The 17865-nt window shown below is 37.2% G+C and overlaps 1 long non-coding RNA gene across 1 annotated transcript in view; it reads right to left on the reverse strand.

The window, feature by feature from the left end:
• Window positions 1-17865, reverse strand: part of LOC130708150 (uncharacterized) — a 130086-nt gene that overhangs the window by 108660 nt on the left and 3561 nt on the right. The gene's annotated exons all lie outside the window — the stretch shown is intronic.

Genomic DNA, 17865 nt, shown 5'->3' on the forward strand with positions numbered 1-17865 from the left:
GAAAACCTAAAAGTTGTAGGTGGCTAGATAAAACTATACTGACTTGAATCAGGCCACTTTAAATACATACTGATTATTTGCTTATAGTTTTCTTCTTTTCCCTAAGGTTAAGGGAAAAAATAATTTGGGCGAGTTAATGGTTTCACGTAATTGAGGCTTTTCTGCATTTATCTCGGGATTTAAATAACAGTATAGTCCCTAATATAAAAGTTAGCGCCATTTTCCAACTCCAAACAATTTTGTTCATTTATCTCAACAGAATCCATATCCAGTTTAATTTTTCAGTTCTTGTGGTATGGTTTGGGATAAGGGGAAGAGAGAAATCAAAATAATACAAGGTACAGCCCTTTCCTTCTATATACTTTCCTTTTCCCTCAACAGATATAGAAGCTCTAAGTTGTATTTCTGTTTTTTTAGGTATTACCCTTAAATTTTAAAATAGTGTCAACTTCCCGACCAAGACCTTACCATGTTTCTGCACTCTGACCCCTTCCCTTTTTTAAAAAAACATCAACCTCTTTCCTTTTAGGTTAATTTCTTCTTATGTGGTTCTTTCAATAATGGGCCCTGGGTAACAAATGCGCTTCTTTGTCTCCACAGGTTTGCAGTATCTTTATTTCTCCCTCTCTTGTGAATGATAGTTTAGCTAGGTATTGAGTCCCAGAATGATATTTGTTTCCCTCAGACATATGAAGATACTACTGCACTGGCCTCTGCCATCTACTCTTGTAACTTATTAGTCTAATTTTCCATTTTTGAGGTAATCTTTTCCCCAGTAGCAGTGCTTAAGATTTTCAATTTTTCTGTATCTCTTGCTGTTTCATTATAATACACCTAGATATGCCTTTATTTTTGTTTGTTCTACTTAGTTCTTGAGATGCACTTTTATCTGAGGATGTAGGCTTTTTAATAATCCTTGTAAAACTCAGCTCTTTTCTTGTTAAATTTTCTTCTGCCATCCCCTCTAGTCTCTTATTCTAGAAAGCCTATTAAACATGTATTGAAGCCTCTCAATCATGTTTCCATATCCCTTAACTGCTCTTTCAGATTTTTATAAATCTTTCTATATCACTGTGCTATGTTCTGGGAGCATTCCTGAATACCAACTTCTAATTAGCTGATTATCTTTCGACTGTAACCAATCTTGAGTTTACAATAAATGCTGATTTTTTGTTTCAATAATTACTTTTTTTCATTTCCAAAATTTCTAAGGGGTTCTTTCCCGTACCTACAGGGTCCTCTTTCATTTATGCCCAAATATGTTTCATTACTTCTCTTTTTTTATGTTATTTTTTCTTTTATCTCTTTGGAGCTCCTAAATAAACTTAAAAATATTTCCAACAATTCTGTTTGTTTTTTTAACAACTTGAGTTAATTCATCTTCTAATTGTTGATTTTCTTGGATATTTTAGCATTAGTTTTCTTTGAGTGATTTAAACTTTGGGGTTTGGACACACATCTTGAATATGGGGTATTTTTCCTCACTCTCTGCAGGCTTACATACCTCTAAGTGTTTTGCTACTGCTTCTAATACCAATTCTTCAAGGGACCCTTAAATAGATCCAATAGGATCCTTGACCTATGAAGATGAGATACCACTGATAGTGTCACTGTGCTATAGTAGGTGGCTTATCTCAAATCCTGGTTACTGGGCTGTTTCAGGCATATTTTTTTCTTCCCTAAGCACACAAGTTTATAGCCTTTTATGGACATGTTTACCCCAACAGAATTGAACACCTAATTCTTTCTGCCTGCCTCTGGCCCTGGAGTCCGAAACTATTCTCTGCTTACCACTCCTTATTTCTGTTCTATCTTGGGGCCCAGATAGTATTGATTTCAACATGGCTATTATAATAACAATGAGTTCTACTTATCAAATATTTCTACTTTTTCTTCCAGGCACTCCAGGAACTTAGTAGTCTCTGTCATGGACATAGCCTTGTGATTTGGTGAATGAAATATGAGTGGATGTGGCTTGTGTCTCCTCTAGATGGACACTGTAAGGAGCTAGTGTATGACTCATCATGTTCTCTTTCGCTCTCCCATAGCACCTCTCAATGCCCCAAGTGGCAGTCCTTCCATCCACCTGCATGTCAAAGTGAGGACATGATGGGGCAAAACCCCGAGTCCAACTCACAATGAAAATATAGCACAAGCAAGAAATAAACCTTTCTGTTTTAAGCCACTAAGATATTGGTGTTGTTTTCTACTGCAGCCTAACCTGAACCATCCTGAGAGGTGTAATTACGTTAGTCTTCAATTTTTTTCTTTTTAAAGTTTTTGCATATTACGGCTATGTATTCAGAGCAGAGAGAAGCATCAAAGCATGAGTTTACAGTGCAATCTTGCTGTAAGTCCAATCTCCAGGGAACTTTAAATATTGTGATACAAACAGAATAACATGCATGAAACACTAAGCGAAGAATACAAGTATGTAGTTATATGTCAAAACATGTGACTTCACTAATAAAGTGCTATAAATTGCTAAACTGAACATACTCAAGTTCTTCCTCAATTGTTTCAGAATAAAAATGTATATTTTTTATACATGGAGAAAGACTTTCAGTCCCTTTTCTTCTCTGTTAAATACATTATCAGTAAGTTTATCTCTGTTATTACTCAGTAAATTTCACCGCATGTTTTCAAAAAGTCTCTGACCAGGAGCTTCAGTAGATAAAGCTGTGAATAGGTAAATTTCCCTCTTTCCTTTGTTTCTTTGTTCCTTTCTTTTTTTTTGTTCTTTACTCTGTAACACACCTTTTCTCCCCTCTTCAGAATCTCTGCCTTATGGCTCTCCACTGATCAGTTCCCATTCAAAAAGCTTTCTCTCAGATTAGAATCTGATATCAATAATGTGTCATAATTTGAAGAAGTACAAATCAACTGTTCTAGCTGTAGGGGTTAACTGCATTTTAATCATTTATTCATTCTTTCAACAAATAGTTATTAAGGATTTACTATATTAAGCATTATTACATTAGAAACAAAAGATGAAAACAATATGGTTTTCTGACCTTGAAGAGTTGAAAATCTAGAAAGGGCAAGGATAAGTAATGACAGAAATGATAACATAAATAGTAAAAAAAAAAAAAAAAAAAAAAAGGTAACATTTTCTGAAAGTCTGCAAGTACAGAGAAGATGAATTTATTCATTTGGGTTTAACTGTAGCACAAAAGGCCTTGTTCCTCATTTGAGGATTACTGTACTCCAGGAGCAAAGAAGAGAGTTATTTTTGAACTGGACAATCTTCCTAGTGACACAGAAATCATGGTGAATGGGCAACCAGATTTCTTTTTTTGGCCGCGCCATGTAGCGTGTAAGATCCTAGTTCCCTGACCAGGGATCGAACCAGTGCCCCCTGCACTGGAAGCACAGAGTCTCAACCACTGGACCACCAGGGAAGTCCTATGACCAGATTTTTATTTCTTTGTAACATGAGTTCTGCCTATGATTCTTCAACCCAAATTTATAGTTGGACAAAACTGTTCCTCCACGCTCGGCAATGAAAATGGGATTGAATTTCTCAGCATATAACTGTCTACTAAGTGTTTCTCTATTATTCTGGAAGGTAGTCTCATTTTCAGAATGAGCAGACCAAAGTTTGCTTTAATCTTATTGTTGATCTCTCAAGAGAAAGTTTTCTAATAAGTATAAATCTCATACCAAGTGATAGCCATGTAAGAGATCTAGAAAGCTCTTTCCTTCTAACTCGACTCTGGATTTATGAAACTATATAGTATTTATGTAGTGCATTATAGTTTTCAGAGTCCTACACAGTTTATCTAATTCTCTCCTCAGAGCAACCTTGTGAGGGATTCAGATCAGATCTGAATCTAGGTCTGTGATAGTTCATCTATACTCTAATGTACCAAAGAGGTCCATTCTATTTTGTCTTGATGGGCAGCAGCAAATTCCTACCAGAATTCCTTTCACTTTTATTGTTTTGATCTTTAAGAACTTTATAAGGCCAAAAGGAATGCATCCTCAAGATACTGTTTGAAAATCAACTGACTATAGTGCGGAAATTTTTTTTTTTTTTTTTTTTTTTTACTGTGGCATGTATCAAATAATTTCTATATTCAAAACGTTGGACTAGGAAGGGGTCACGGGTTGCAGTTGAAGGCAAAGTAGAAAGAAAGGGAAAATTCCTCATTTGGCCCTGATGACAATCTTTCTGTTCTTTGTTTCATCACAAGTTTCTTTATTTCTAGTAGTGGAGATCAATAGATTTTACTGTTTTTTCTCTCTCTCCGCATTTAATAAACAATATTTGAGTAATAGCCAGAAGCTAGGGACCTAATCAAAGTACTAGCTGTGCTGCAATTCCACTTACAACTAAATTGACAAGGGGGAGAAATGATGAAGAAATTATAACAAAGTCACTCAGCAATTTTGAAATAAGAGGGCCTACTTTCCCACCTCCAGTGAGAAACTTGGTTTTCCTTTCACTATCAACTCTCTTTACCTCTTCTTCTAACTCAATTATCCATCTAAATCTTTTTTTTTAAAGAAAAATGTATTTGTGTTTAAAAAAAAAAAAACCCTAGCATGTTCAATAGCATGGACTTCTGGGAGAACTTGCTGTGTTTAGAGAATAATGAGCATTTCAGTACAGCTGAAGTACCAAGGGCTTCATGAGGTATCTTGTCTCCTATAACAAGAAAGTTAGGCCGAGACTAGAGCTTGAGTTAATCTGTAGACCATACTAAGATGTTTGGATAATTCTGATCACAAGATTTTGTCCAATATTACACCATATCATATGCCTAGCCCCACTTTATTAAAATTCTTCATAAATACTATTTCAATGACCATATATTCCTTCAAATTGATATATTATGATTTGTTTAAATATAACCTGGATGCTTGGCATTTAAGTGTTTTTTTCACTATTACAAACATCACAACAGTAAACATGTTTATAAATCTTTGTTTGTTATAGTTCATCACTGATTGTTTCCTAGAACAGGTTCTTCTGAGGTAAGACTAGAAACCTATTCAGCTCAAAGAAACCAGACATACTCATGGCCCTTTTCCAGGTTCTCATCTTTTCTTAGATTAGAAAAATGTTGGCATCTAAATCTTTTTAGACCATGTGCAAATTGTGCTCTGTATGTGGGCATAGCTACATGACTCGGTGCATAGAAGTAAGATGGACAAAGGCAGTGCCAGTTTTATAAGCATATGCTAAATAATACTTCACATTTTTGTCTTAATTAGAGTACACTAATTTTCATGAATTTAATGTTCTCTAGGGAGAAAAAATAGAATTTTTCTATTTCATCTCTCACTCTGACATTCGCATGAGTCTCCATGTTTTCATTGGTTCCTCTGGAGAACCAGATAGTCTGTCACATCTCACCCTTTGACTCGGAATACCCCATTTTTATGGAAATGATTTAGGAGGATTTCTGAGGCCAGGTGGCTCTTCTGAAATGTACACCAGAAACACATTCTCTTAAATAACTTAATCATGGACTTTCCGAAGCAGGAAAAGACCCCCAGAATCAGCTAGGCCAATGTTTCCCAAAATATGATATGCCTTCTTCTGTTTGTGGTACATATTATAAACTGCATAAATGATGTAAACTACATAATCATGGAAATATTGTTCCTGGTATGATTTTTCACCAGTGGTCCACAAGCATACTTCCTTTAAATTGGTATTTATTCATTTTTAAGGTTCCATTTATTGCTAGTGGTAGTGCTTGTATGTTTGTCATTTATTTTTAATTTCTTTTTCAAATATATATATCCATATGTAGTTGTGGTTTTTTGTTTGGTGGGTTTTTTTTGGTTTTTTGTTTTTTTTTTTTACTATTTGACACAGTGAAATACGGTAGGTACAAAAGTGGACGGTTAGTATGTAAATGTGTAAAAGGCCTTGAAGAAGAGATACATAAATGACAGAAGTCTGTGAAACAACTATTCTAGGCCAAGCTTCTCATTTGATATTTAAGAACCAGGGAGATGAGGTGATTTGCACAAAATCATCCAGTCTAAAAGCAGCATCCAGACCTCATGCTTCTACTCCTGTCCCTTGTTTTTATCTTCCCTACTGCCTCTGTAATGTTCTCGTTCAACAAGAATATTCACTCCTATGTTTAGAATAGGACAAAGTCAGATCTTGTGAATGAGAAATGCGGCAAAATTAAGTGAATGTATTGAAAGTTTCTTCTTTTTAAGAAGAAGCTGTCATTCTCATCAGAGGTAGGGAAATTAAGTTGCTGTCCTTCACTCTCCCACAGATGATTATTATGCCATTTCCTGTGGATGCACTGAGCCAGAACTGCAGAGATAATAGGTTATTATAGGAAAATTTGGCTTTGACATTTGTATGATGTTTCCAGTCAATTAGATGAAAAATACTCCATTAGATAAAGTGAGTGTACCAATTATTGTGAAGATAGCCTACTGCTAATAATATAATTGAAATTTAGAGACAGGAGGGCTCAGCTCTCCAGAAACTCACAGCATCGAAGACAGTAATACAGTCTTAGAAACATTTATGCTCTCAGTCATTTTCAGTTCTCAAAGTTTTCAAATTTTCAAACCGAATGTCATTTTCATGTATATATGAAAATCCTGCTCTGTAATTAGCTCCAAGATGTTTCAGCTCTTTGCCATAAAATGTTTAAAAAATAACAAAACAGCTTCACATTGTTCCATTACAATGCAAGACATGGAGACACGTAGCATTGGTAACCCAAAGATGATATTTTTGAGATAAAATCCAAGCCTGTAGCTAGGTAAGTAATGATTGCTTTTTAGTTTATCTTGGAAGGGGAATATTTTAGACTTGGGGACAGGGGGAAAGAAGCTCATCCACGGCGTGTGCTCTCTACAGCTGTGAAGTAGCTGTCAGTGGCCAGCAGCCAAGGTGCTTCAATCTCAATCGAACAAAACGGGAACAAGTGTGCTCTAAGAAACAATCCTGCATAGGAATGGCCTAGTATTGAATTCTTTTTCATCTTCAGTGATTTTGGGGTCCATATGAATTTAAAATGTAAAATGAAATATTTATCAACAATCAAAAACAGACATGTCCGACTGCGTTATCTGAATTCAATGCCTCTTTCATCTCGAAGAATAGAAGGCTGCTTCAGAGGAGTGCTCACCCTGCCTCAGTAAAGCCTCCTTTCAGAGGAGACACTATGAAATTTTAACCCTCTCTGTTCAAAGGAGCTTCTCTGGAGAATGTTACTTCAAATTCAAGTGAGAATTAAATACAAGGTGCCCACCATCTTTACATCAGGATTTAACATTACTTTTTCATTGGTAAAATATAGTCATTATGGCTACCATTTTAAGCCCTATTGTGTGTTATAAACAGTAATAAATATTTTTGCACTTTTAAACTTAGTTTACCTTTATACGCCTTGCAAAGTGGATTTAATATTTACCATTTTATAAATGAGGAAAATAAGCCTTAGATATGATAAATAATCAGCTACTAAGGAGTAGAAACTACATTTGCACTGAGATCTGTTCATCTCTTAAATACTGATGTCTCTGCATTACTGTGAGATGCATCCTTTATTTTCAACATTTCTCCTTTCAGTAATTCCCTGTCTTGGTACCTAGACAGGCCTCTCCTCATCACTCTGCACTGCAGGCAGGGTTCCATTTCCTATTGGTCTTGCCATCTTTTATTGGTCATAATGGTGCATTTTAGACCCTAATATCTCAATGCCCTTTTCTTCTGTTTCCCTGCACATGCTGTCCTTTGCCATTTCCAGATTCTAATTCTTTAATACCACCTGCTGCCTGGATCTCCCAGCCATACCTGAGTCATTTCTACAAGACTCTCATGGACACCTGGTCCTCGGTAGTTTCCAGAGATACCCTAGTTACCTCACTCCCTAGTACTAAGTTTGGACTTAAGTACTCGACTAATCTAGCTAGTTTTTTTTTTTTCCTGATTAACTGACTAGGAACTTCAATCAAACTAATGAAATCAATTTGACCTAAAATCTGAAAGTGAACTGAAAATTACAGCTCTCCTCAAAACCACCTAGCAAACACTTGGGTATTCTTTGTGATTGTCAAATTCGGTAGTATTCCATTTCTTTCAAAAACTTTCCCAAAATCTAGAGCAAAGGGGCACAGGCACAAATAATAGAGAAAGGTGCTGAGTTCCTAACACTCTTAGGTTGACAGTTTCTCCAAACTTTCAAATCGTCATTCCCCAGTCCCTTTCAGTAAAATATTATGGGATAGAGATGTACCACGTGCTCACGTGCGTGTGCACACATATGCACACACACAGTCTGGGGTGGGGATAGGCAAAGTACAAAAGATTCAGGTTGCCATAACTGCAGTTTTCAAATTTGTTTTCCTACTTGCAAAGCATAGGTAACGAAAATATCCATTTTCAATCCACCATGTCTTTCACAGGATGCTTGCGGATGGGTACTTGGGTCACACTACTCATTTCTGTTAAAACAAAGAGACTTGTCTTAAGACTTTAATTATTTTTGACAACTTCACTCAGTATTCCTCCAAGTATCCTATTTAAACTTCAGTAAGTGTTAGAAATATGCCATATTTGCCAGAAATATATTCTCTTGGGCATACTTTTTGGCTTAATCCTCATGACCCCATGGAAAGAGCTATATTGTCCCCCATTGTAAAGTAAGAAAACCAGAACACAGAATGTCACCATCCAAGTCTATCTCTAAAGCCCATACTCTGTTTTATCTCAGTCTCCTCATTCCCAATCCATTTATTCCTTTTGTGACATTGCCCTTTGGCCCATATATTGTTTTGCCTAGATGGCGGCGAGGAGATTTTCTTTTCTCTTGGTCACATCATTAATGAGCTAGGATAACTTGCCTTACGTGTGTCACAGGGAGTTGCCATACAGAATTTCAATTTTTTCGACCAGGCGGAGCTGCATGTTTTTAAAACCCAAAGCAAATGCCATGGTGTGCACTGCCAGTGGGCTCCTCTTTGTTAGCAACATAAAAAGAAGTCCATTTCACTCCAGGAATAGCAGCCTCTTCTCCTTTTTTCAGCACAGCACACAAGACAGCAAAGACTCCGTCGCACTATTTATGGAAAGCATTTATGATTGCACTTGGACCTTCAGGCAGTTCTGCCCGGGCGCCGTTCAACCACCTCCAGGAACCCTGCCAGCCAGGCGCACTCACATCAGATACATTAAGACTTCCTTTTTTATTGTCCTACTGGTATCCTATCACTATTGCTGCAATAAAGAGTTTTATTTCAGAACCAAATAATTATTTGCTGGGATATGTTGAAGCTAGAAAATTGGTTTGTACCTCAAGGAGCAGTGAGAATGTAGGAAAATCTGCTCTCTTGCTGCTCCATTGATTCCTGGATGTAGAAAGGAATGGATAAGAATTAAAATGCCCTCCACCCAGACAATTGTTCAAACGGGTTTTGATTAAGCACAGAATCTTTTCAAAAGGGCTGCCAAAATTGTAGGCCTAGTTTTAAGTCAAAGAAGCAAACATATAAATTGACGCTTAAGACCAAATATTCATATACAGAGGCCTATATTTTTATCTGCTATGAGTTCAGAAGGAAAAGGAAAAATAAGCCCCCTTACTGCTCACATTCTTGACAGTTTGCTGGATATTTCTACTTAAGTTTATTCATTCATCATTCAATAAGTAATTTATTAACTGCCTTCTATGGGTTATATATGCACTCTGCTTGGTACTAGAGAGTTCCCAGTCCTCTGAGGGAAAAAGGCAACAGGTAATTCTAATATACGGTGATGAGTATTCTGGTGGAGGTTTAATTAGGACTTCATTAGATAACACAAGAGGCACATCTAGCACTGGCTGGGAAGCAGGAGCATAAAAGATTTTATTATGGCTCTTAAATTGAGTCTTGCAAAATGAGCATAAATTAGCTAGCAAAGAGTAGAGGAAAGGATATGAGAAGAGAGAGAATATGGTGTGTGGGAAACTACAAAGATTTCCAGATAACCAACAAAGCTACATAGACCCACCCAGCTGTCCTGCCATCACTTTGTTCACATACTAAAAATTAAATTTGTTGCCCCCTCCTGAACCCAAACCTTCCACTCTGCTTGAATCTACATCCTGACTCAATACCTTGGATTCTCTGTTAATTTTTCCTTTTGCGTCACCCTCTCATTCAATCACCAAATTCTCTCTCTTCTACCTGTGTATCACATTTGGCCTTAATCTCCTCTGTTTTAATACCATTGCCAATATACTAGGCCAAATCCTTTGTATCTTATTCCTAGACCATGGTAATAGCTGCCTTCTCTTTCTGTTACCCAACACATTCCACAAACTGTTATTACACTGATTTCTTGAACGTGATCCAATTGCTCCCTCCTCAAAAATCTTTGATGTACTTACAAGATAAAGCACACTCTCTTGGCCTAACAGGCTAGTGATCCTTAATCTGGCCCCATACTGCTTTTCTAATCACAGCTCCCATTGTGCATCTACGTGACCCCCTCCTTTCAGTCAAATGGTTCTGCTCGTTCATTATATTTCCCTACTCAAAGTCTTTGTATCTACCACAGGCCATGCTTAAAATTCCCCCAAACTGAATCCTGCATATTCTTAAACAGCCTCATCCCTTCCATGCAGCCTTCTAAGACCAAACCATGGTTATTTCTTCTTCCTAAGAATCAGTGTGATTTGATGTTATAAGAACAATTCTAGTAAAGAAATGGAAATGAATGTTTATTGAGAACTAACTAAATATAAGGTCATTTAAAGCTCTAGGAGTGAAGTGTTATTTCACAAATAAGGGAACTGCAGTTAAAAGAAGCTAAGTAATAAGCCCAGGATCACGCAGATATTATATTTAGACCCAGGTCAGTGTAACTCCAAAGTTCTTGATCTTTTACTGATGACATATAGCCATTTCTAAATTAATCATCATTATTGTTATCATTATCATTGTCACCAACAATCTAGCACTTACTATGTACAATATATGCACTAATATTTTGACATGATCCAACAGATGTCTAATAGGAGTTCCAGAAGAGAACAGAAAAAATTGGGGAAGGATAATATTTAAAGAGATAATAACTCAGAATTTCCTAGAATTATTGAAAGACATGAACACCCAAATACAGGAAAGTCCACAAATCCAAGCAGACTAAATAAAAATGAATTCACCCCAGAACAAACTGCAAAAGACAAAAAGTTGAATTTCTTTTTACTGTACCTTACCTTCCAAGTATTCTCTTTTCAAATGCATATACCACTGAGAGGGAAAGTATTCAGTCATTTATGGATAAATGGGAATTAATTCGCTGGTTTGTTTCTACTTAGATCACTTGCATGGGAATGCTCTGAGTTTTCTTGGAAGGAAGATCATTTTGGAACATGAACATTCACTCAGAAAAATAGCTTTCAATAAATTTTGCAGAAAGGGTCTTTGGATATAAAAGAAGGAACAGAATGAGACTACCTGACACTATGTAAGAAGAAGTGAAACCCAAAGGGCAAAGAAAAACGAAGCAAGGTATATGATAACATTATCCACTTCATATCTGGCTTTAGGCCAATTCTACAGCAAATAGGAATTTTCAGAAAATTATCATATTCCACACTCACCTCTGAAAGCCCTAAGAACAAATTGGGCTAATCCTGTAACAAATTATACCTGGCAAAATCATACAGCAATAACATATAATAGAGAAGGCACCAAAAAGCTGAATTGCAGCCCTAGTTCCAACATACTCTGACTGTGTGATCTTGGAAACTGTGCTCCAGCATCAGGAACTATTAACAAAATATAATGCTACCTGCTCTATTTATCTCATTTATGAGAACAAAATGAGTCAACAAATGTAAACATCTTATTTGTCTGCAACATGTGAAAACATGTAAACGATTACAGTTGTCAAATGAGACACAGTATAGCTGGCAGTAAACATCTATTTACATTCTGTAAAACTAAAGACCATCGTGAGCCCCTTAAGAAAGGTCTTACATAATAACCCTTAGAGAGTATTTAAAAAGACATTCTCCATCCCCTAGAAGTGAATAATTCTCAAGCTTAAAATACAGAACTCAAAGTAGATTCAAAGGTCACACAGTCACCCAAAGGTGCATGATGGCAACATTTTCAGTTCATTCCAAACGATCAGAATCAAGTTGTCTTGTTATCTACAGGTGGCTCACCTCATGTTTTTCTCTCTCTCCCTGCATCCTTTCTTTCAAAAAGCTTTGGAGCATATAATTACTTGATTTTCACACAAATGGTCAGTTGTCTCAAATAACAGAGAGATGAGGCAAATTTAATTCTGAGACCACAATTTCTATGCCTGTCATTGGAAATGTATCCATTTGATTTATTTCGTTTGATTCAAATGAACACATTTTAAAAAGTTAAAATGGCCTGCTTTGCTTATTTAAGAAATTCTCTTTACTGACAAGCCCATATTTGCATTGTTTCTTAGATTTGCCCTGAGTTACCATGTTGGAATAGAATCAGGCTGGATACAGTGAGAATGAGTAAATTTAAAGAACTGTCTTGCATGTATTTCTCTCAGATTGAAACATGTCATTGCTAATTCTAAAGACCAAATGAAGGAGACAAGGGTAACATTTAGGAAACACTTTCACTACAATCACATTGAAAATCTCTATACTGTGAATGTTGAATAAAGCCTGTGAGTTGACATGGGCATTAGGTAAGGTGCTGAAAGATGAATCAGCTTCTCTACAGTTCAGACCCTCTAGCTACAGAAATATTCTAATGCCAACACTTAAGCTACTAGAAACAGTGAAATAAATCCCTACTCTAAAAGGAATCCTGGTGACACTATATATAATTTGTTGATGCTAAGTGGCATTAGGCTTTCCCTAGGCATTTTTTTTCATTATCCTGTGTCTCACATTACCCTGGAAGAAAATATTAACAACTCGAAAACCTCACTGGTCCCTCATCTTCAAAATTCCAGTTATATAATTTTATCTTTAAAGATAGAGATTAAAAGCATTGACTCTGGACACAGGCATCCCTGGGTTTGAGTCACAGCTCTGCCTCTCTTACTGGCTTTGTAACACGGCACCACTTCCTTGACTTCACTAACTCCAACTTCAGATGTGTAAACTGGGGATAATTATACCTATGTCATAGGGGTAGATATGGGAGATAGCACCATAGTTAACAACTTTCCCTGAGGTCAGTCTACCTGGATTTAAACCCTGGTTCACACTTACTAGTTGTGTGACCCTGGGCAAGTTACACAGCCTTTCATACCTCAGTGCTGTCATTTATAAAATGTGTCTCTTAGGATTGTTGTATTATTAAGATAATTGCTATGACAATGTTTGCATCCCTCCCCCAAAATTCATATGTTGAAAACATAACCTCCAACGTGAGAGTATTAGGAGGGGGTACTTCGGGAAGTAATTAGGTCTTGAGAGTGGAGCCCTCATGGATGGGATTAATGCCCTTATAAAAGAAACTCGGGGAGCTCCCTTACCCTTCCACTATGTGAGGACACAGAGCGAACAAGCAAGCAGGCCCTCACCAGACACTGAATCTGTTGGCACCTTGATCTTGAATTTCCCAATCTCCAGAACTATGAGAAATAAATTTCTATTATTTATAAGCCACCCATATGTCTGTGGTATTTTGTTATAGCAGCCTGAACAGACTAATACAATAGTGCATATGACTAGGGTTGCCAGATTTAGAAAATAAAATTACAGGATGCTCAGTTTAATTTGAATTCTAGGGAAAAAATCTCATACTTGTACTAAAAATTGTTCATTTTTCATCTGAAATTCAAATTTAACAGGGCATCCCACATTTTATCTTTGTGCCTTACACATAATACACTTAGAAAAATGTTAGCAAATACTGGGTAATCAATATATAATAATAATATACTAGGATTTAAATTTGTTAATACAAAGCTTAGCGTACACTAACTGCTCAACAAACAAGAAGCAGTGATAGAATTTCACCACCCACTATCCCTCTCCTAGTTTTGACTTCCAGGAGACCCAAAGCTTAATTCAAATATCAATTTCAAATAAAATTTGTCTTTAAAACACTGCCCCCTCCATTTACATTGAAATAATCAGAAGTCACCCCTCCCCCCTCCATTTACATTGAAATAATCAGAAGTCACCCCTCCGACTACTTATTTATCCAATAAATGCTAAACATTCATTAAATTGTTACTAAGTGTTAACCACAGCAACAGGTTCTGAAAGCATGAAAAGGCTACCAGAGAAAAGTAGGCAGTGTTCCCCTGTGAAGCAGGAGGTGACCAGAAAACCCCTCCCATATCTCCAAAATTCATTATCAGGATTAAATTAGAAACTATAGGCAAATTTCTTTGCACTCTGCAAGGTACCCGCTATACACTCAGAAGTGAAATTGTTGTTTTTAGTACGATTTATATTATTTTTGTCAAACTTAGCAGATAAAACTAAACCAGCTCATATTTTACATATACCTATTCTCTATTTACCTATTTTATTTAGGAAAACCAACTCTCCTATGCAACTTTACATCTACTGAGCAAGGAATATCTTCCTTGTAACATGGTTCGTTTTGTAACAAATGTTAAATAAGTGTTATGCAGTAATGTGCATTATAATGAGGTAGTCCAGTATGATTTTCAGACAATAATCAAAATTCTTTCTACAGTACCCAAAATGATCACAGGTATATAAAGGTACATTTACAATTACAATTTCTCACACAGCATTTTATTGATGCTATCAGAACACTTTTAACTTCACCAGGAAGCCAGAAATTAATGAACTGTTTATCAACTTCTGAAGTTTTTACAAGTTTCACAAGGTTTTCTTATTATAAAATTTAAGACAGCAGAGCCCAAGAACCTTATTACACATAATCGGTGGTCTTCATCTGTGCAGAAATTGCCAAATGAATGGAACAAATGAAATACTGTATAACAACAGTCATAAAGTAAAGATATTAGAAAAGTCCTGAGGAAACCTAACATTCAAAGACCTGTTCATAGTCACACAGCTGTCACAGCACAGTCACACAAAGAACATTCATCGAGCTTTTCATAGTCATATGGCTAAATGGCAGAGTCCAACTTCTGAAATCCAAAAGCAGGTGCCTTGAGGTGTTTGCTGCAATGGAATGTGATGGGAATAGGAACTGCCTGTGTGGCAGCATTCTAAGTCCTAGTAACCATCACCACACAACCACAATCCTGGACAACAGAACTATTAAAATCACGATTTGAATAAACTGGCTTGTAAAATGCAGTCATTCCTTCCAATCCTAGGAAACAGTATCTGGATCTCAGCATTGTTGGAGCTGGATATGTCAGGGTGAAAGAAAAGAGGACTTTGGCATTCTAGAGTGGATACTGAAATATGTATCATTCTAGAAATGTTGACAAACACTGATGAGGTTTTCTGGTCAACCAATAAAAGGCAACAACCTACCTATAACTGAGGAGAATGCTTGAGCTAGTAGATTTATTCCAAATGTAGGAGATTCATAATGAGATGTTTAATATTCTAACACAGAAAATATTTGGCTATACTGCAAGCAGATACATTGCTCAAGAGATATTATATTAATTGAATTTGGCTCCCTCTGGATGGGCTGGAGAGGAGAAAGTGGGTTAGACGCAGAGGAGTGGGAACAGGGCAAGTGAGAAGGCAGGATGGTATCAGGCTCCCGTCTGAGAAGTCTGCCTGCCAACAGGGGGCCCTCCTGTGAAGGAGGACAGCGAAGGGACTAAGAAAAGTGACACTTAGCATTGTGGCACTTATGTTGCCCTCACTTCTTCAATAAAGCATTAAAACAATGTGAAGGGTGGCCCTCTTGGAGAGAGCTGTAGCAACAGAGAACGGGGCTAGAAGGGATCAATGGAGAAGCCCAGAGCAGACACCTGAAGAGAGAAACAACAACATCCAAGACAGATTCGTGGACCATGTCAGGGCTCCCCAGTGATTTTCGGTAATTTTCAAGGCATAACCAGACCGCCCGTGATTATGCAGGATACGGGGTTAGACAGTATTAGCTGGTACTTAAGGGAAACTCAGCCTGATCCTTCAATCCACCTCCACCCCTGCCTCACAAAGGCTGGAGATCCTGTGAATGTCTGAGCCATCTCTGATTCATCTCCCAAAATCATCTCACCAAGAAAACATTCACATTGAAACAAGCTCTGTGCACTCTCCTTATAAATTCTACTTTCTCTTTATTCTACCCACAAACTCAAATCATTCCTGCTGTCTCCAAATTACCACTTTTGCTCACTTACATGTTTATAGATGGCTTCGCTCTGCTATTCCTTCATTTATTCCTATCTGATTGTTGGAACTGTTTCCAATCCACGTGTCCCCTGTTTTGTTTGGGCCTTTTCTTCCCCCAGTGGGGAGGGCAGTGGGAAAGGCAGGAAGGAGCAGGTGCTTGGGGAAAAGTCCCAAATGTATTCAAACTGAAGCTGCAGTGAAAGAAAATATGCACTCCCAGCCTTCTGCATTTTTAATACTTCATTCAAGAGAAGAGAGATGTTTTTGTTATGCCATTTGCTTAGGCTCCTTTCACTATTTGTCTTGCATAACAAGTTATCTCACTTCCTTCTTCTTCTCACACAGAAGTGCTGCCGTTTCCATTTAGTGGTCCTCCAGGACTCTGTATAATACACTGTGTTGCCTCCCAGCCAGCCTCTGTGTAATCATCGCTAGATGAATTGCCCAGGCTACAGATGTTTCACTAATTGTCTTTTCATCATAGTAATATGTAGTCCTACTTGTATCCCTCCACACCCTCACTCATTATAATAATAATGTCCTGTTCCCTTTCTACAGCATTTCCATTCTGCAGGACCCCAGAGGGCTCAAGGAAAACAAGAATTGTTCCCTACCTCCCCTGAAATTAGTTAAACATTCCTGATGCTAAATAATCCCTTGCAAAGTTAAACAACTGAAGAGCCAGAAGTGAGAAGAATTTATTTGATCAAAGCCTCAGGAGACCACCATGACACTAAGAGCAGCTCCGCCCAAGACGGACTTCATCAAACCCAAGCACGAGTGACACTGATTGCAAGCAAAGTCTAAGATTTTGTTTCAAGGACTTCAAGGGCACAGATTCCTTCAGGTAAGACATAACTTCTAAGAAAACTCCAAACCTTGCACACAAATTGAACATGATTAATTCTGTACAGTGATAGATAAACTGACAAGGCTGGCTCGTCACAGACAGAAGGATGAACTATGAGTCATGGGGGTCACTGTGACGTTAAGAATGAAATAGGAACCTATCCACTTAATTTCTCCCGTTTAAAAAAGTTACTTCAGTTGTTTTCTTTTCTACACCACAGGAACATCAAGAAGTTTTTGAGTGAGAGATCAACTTTCATTACATTTCTTGCTGTCCCTCAACTACTCCATGAGATCTTTTCTCCCCACCCTTTCACATCTTAGTTCATCTGCCCTTACTGCACCTATATGCCCACTCATCCTACAAGACTCATTGTAAATATCACCAAGCCTTTACTTAGCATTCATTGTAAAGGGTTCCAGAAATATAAAAACTGAAATAGTTTCTTCCATCAAGGAGCGTATAATATAGTTAGGGGGAAAACACACATAAGCAAGCAAGCATTACAAAACGTGCAACCCAAAGATAACTGGAGCACCACAGTATCTGCTCTCTGTGTCCTGCTGATTCAAAGAAAGTGCAGTCTAACAGAACAAGGCAATTGAAAGGAATTCCAATTATTATGAGATCTCCTGAGAAATTATCTAATCCCCAAGAAGTGCAGAAGGAGTAACTCCTTGAGGAATATCTTCCAACATACTTTCTCATTTACTTATTACATTTATTGTTCACTGTCTCCTTCACAACTTCTGTGGAAGAAGAGATTTATTTTGTTCACTG

Source organism: Balaenoptera acutorostrata, chromosome 4 (genome assembly GCF_949987535.1).
Source record: "Balaenoptera acutorostrata chromosome 4, mBalAcu1.1, whole genome shotgun sequence".
In the NCBI taxonomy this organism is placed as follows: Eukaryota; Metazoa; Chordata; class Mammalia; order Artiodactyla; family Balaenopteridae; genus Balaenoptera; species Balaenoptera acutorostrata.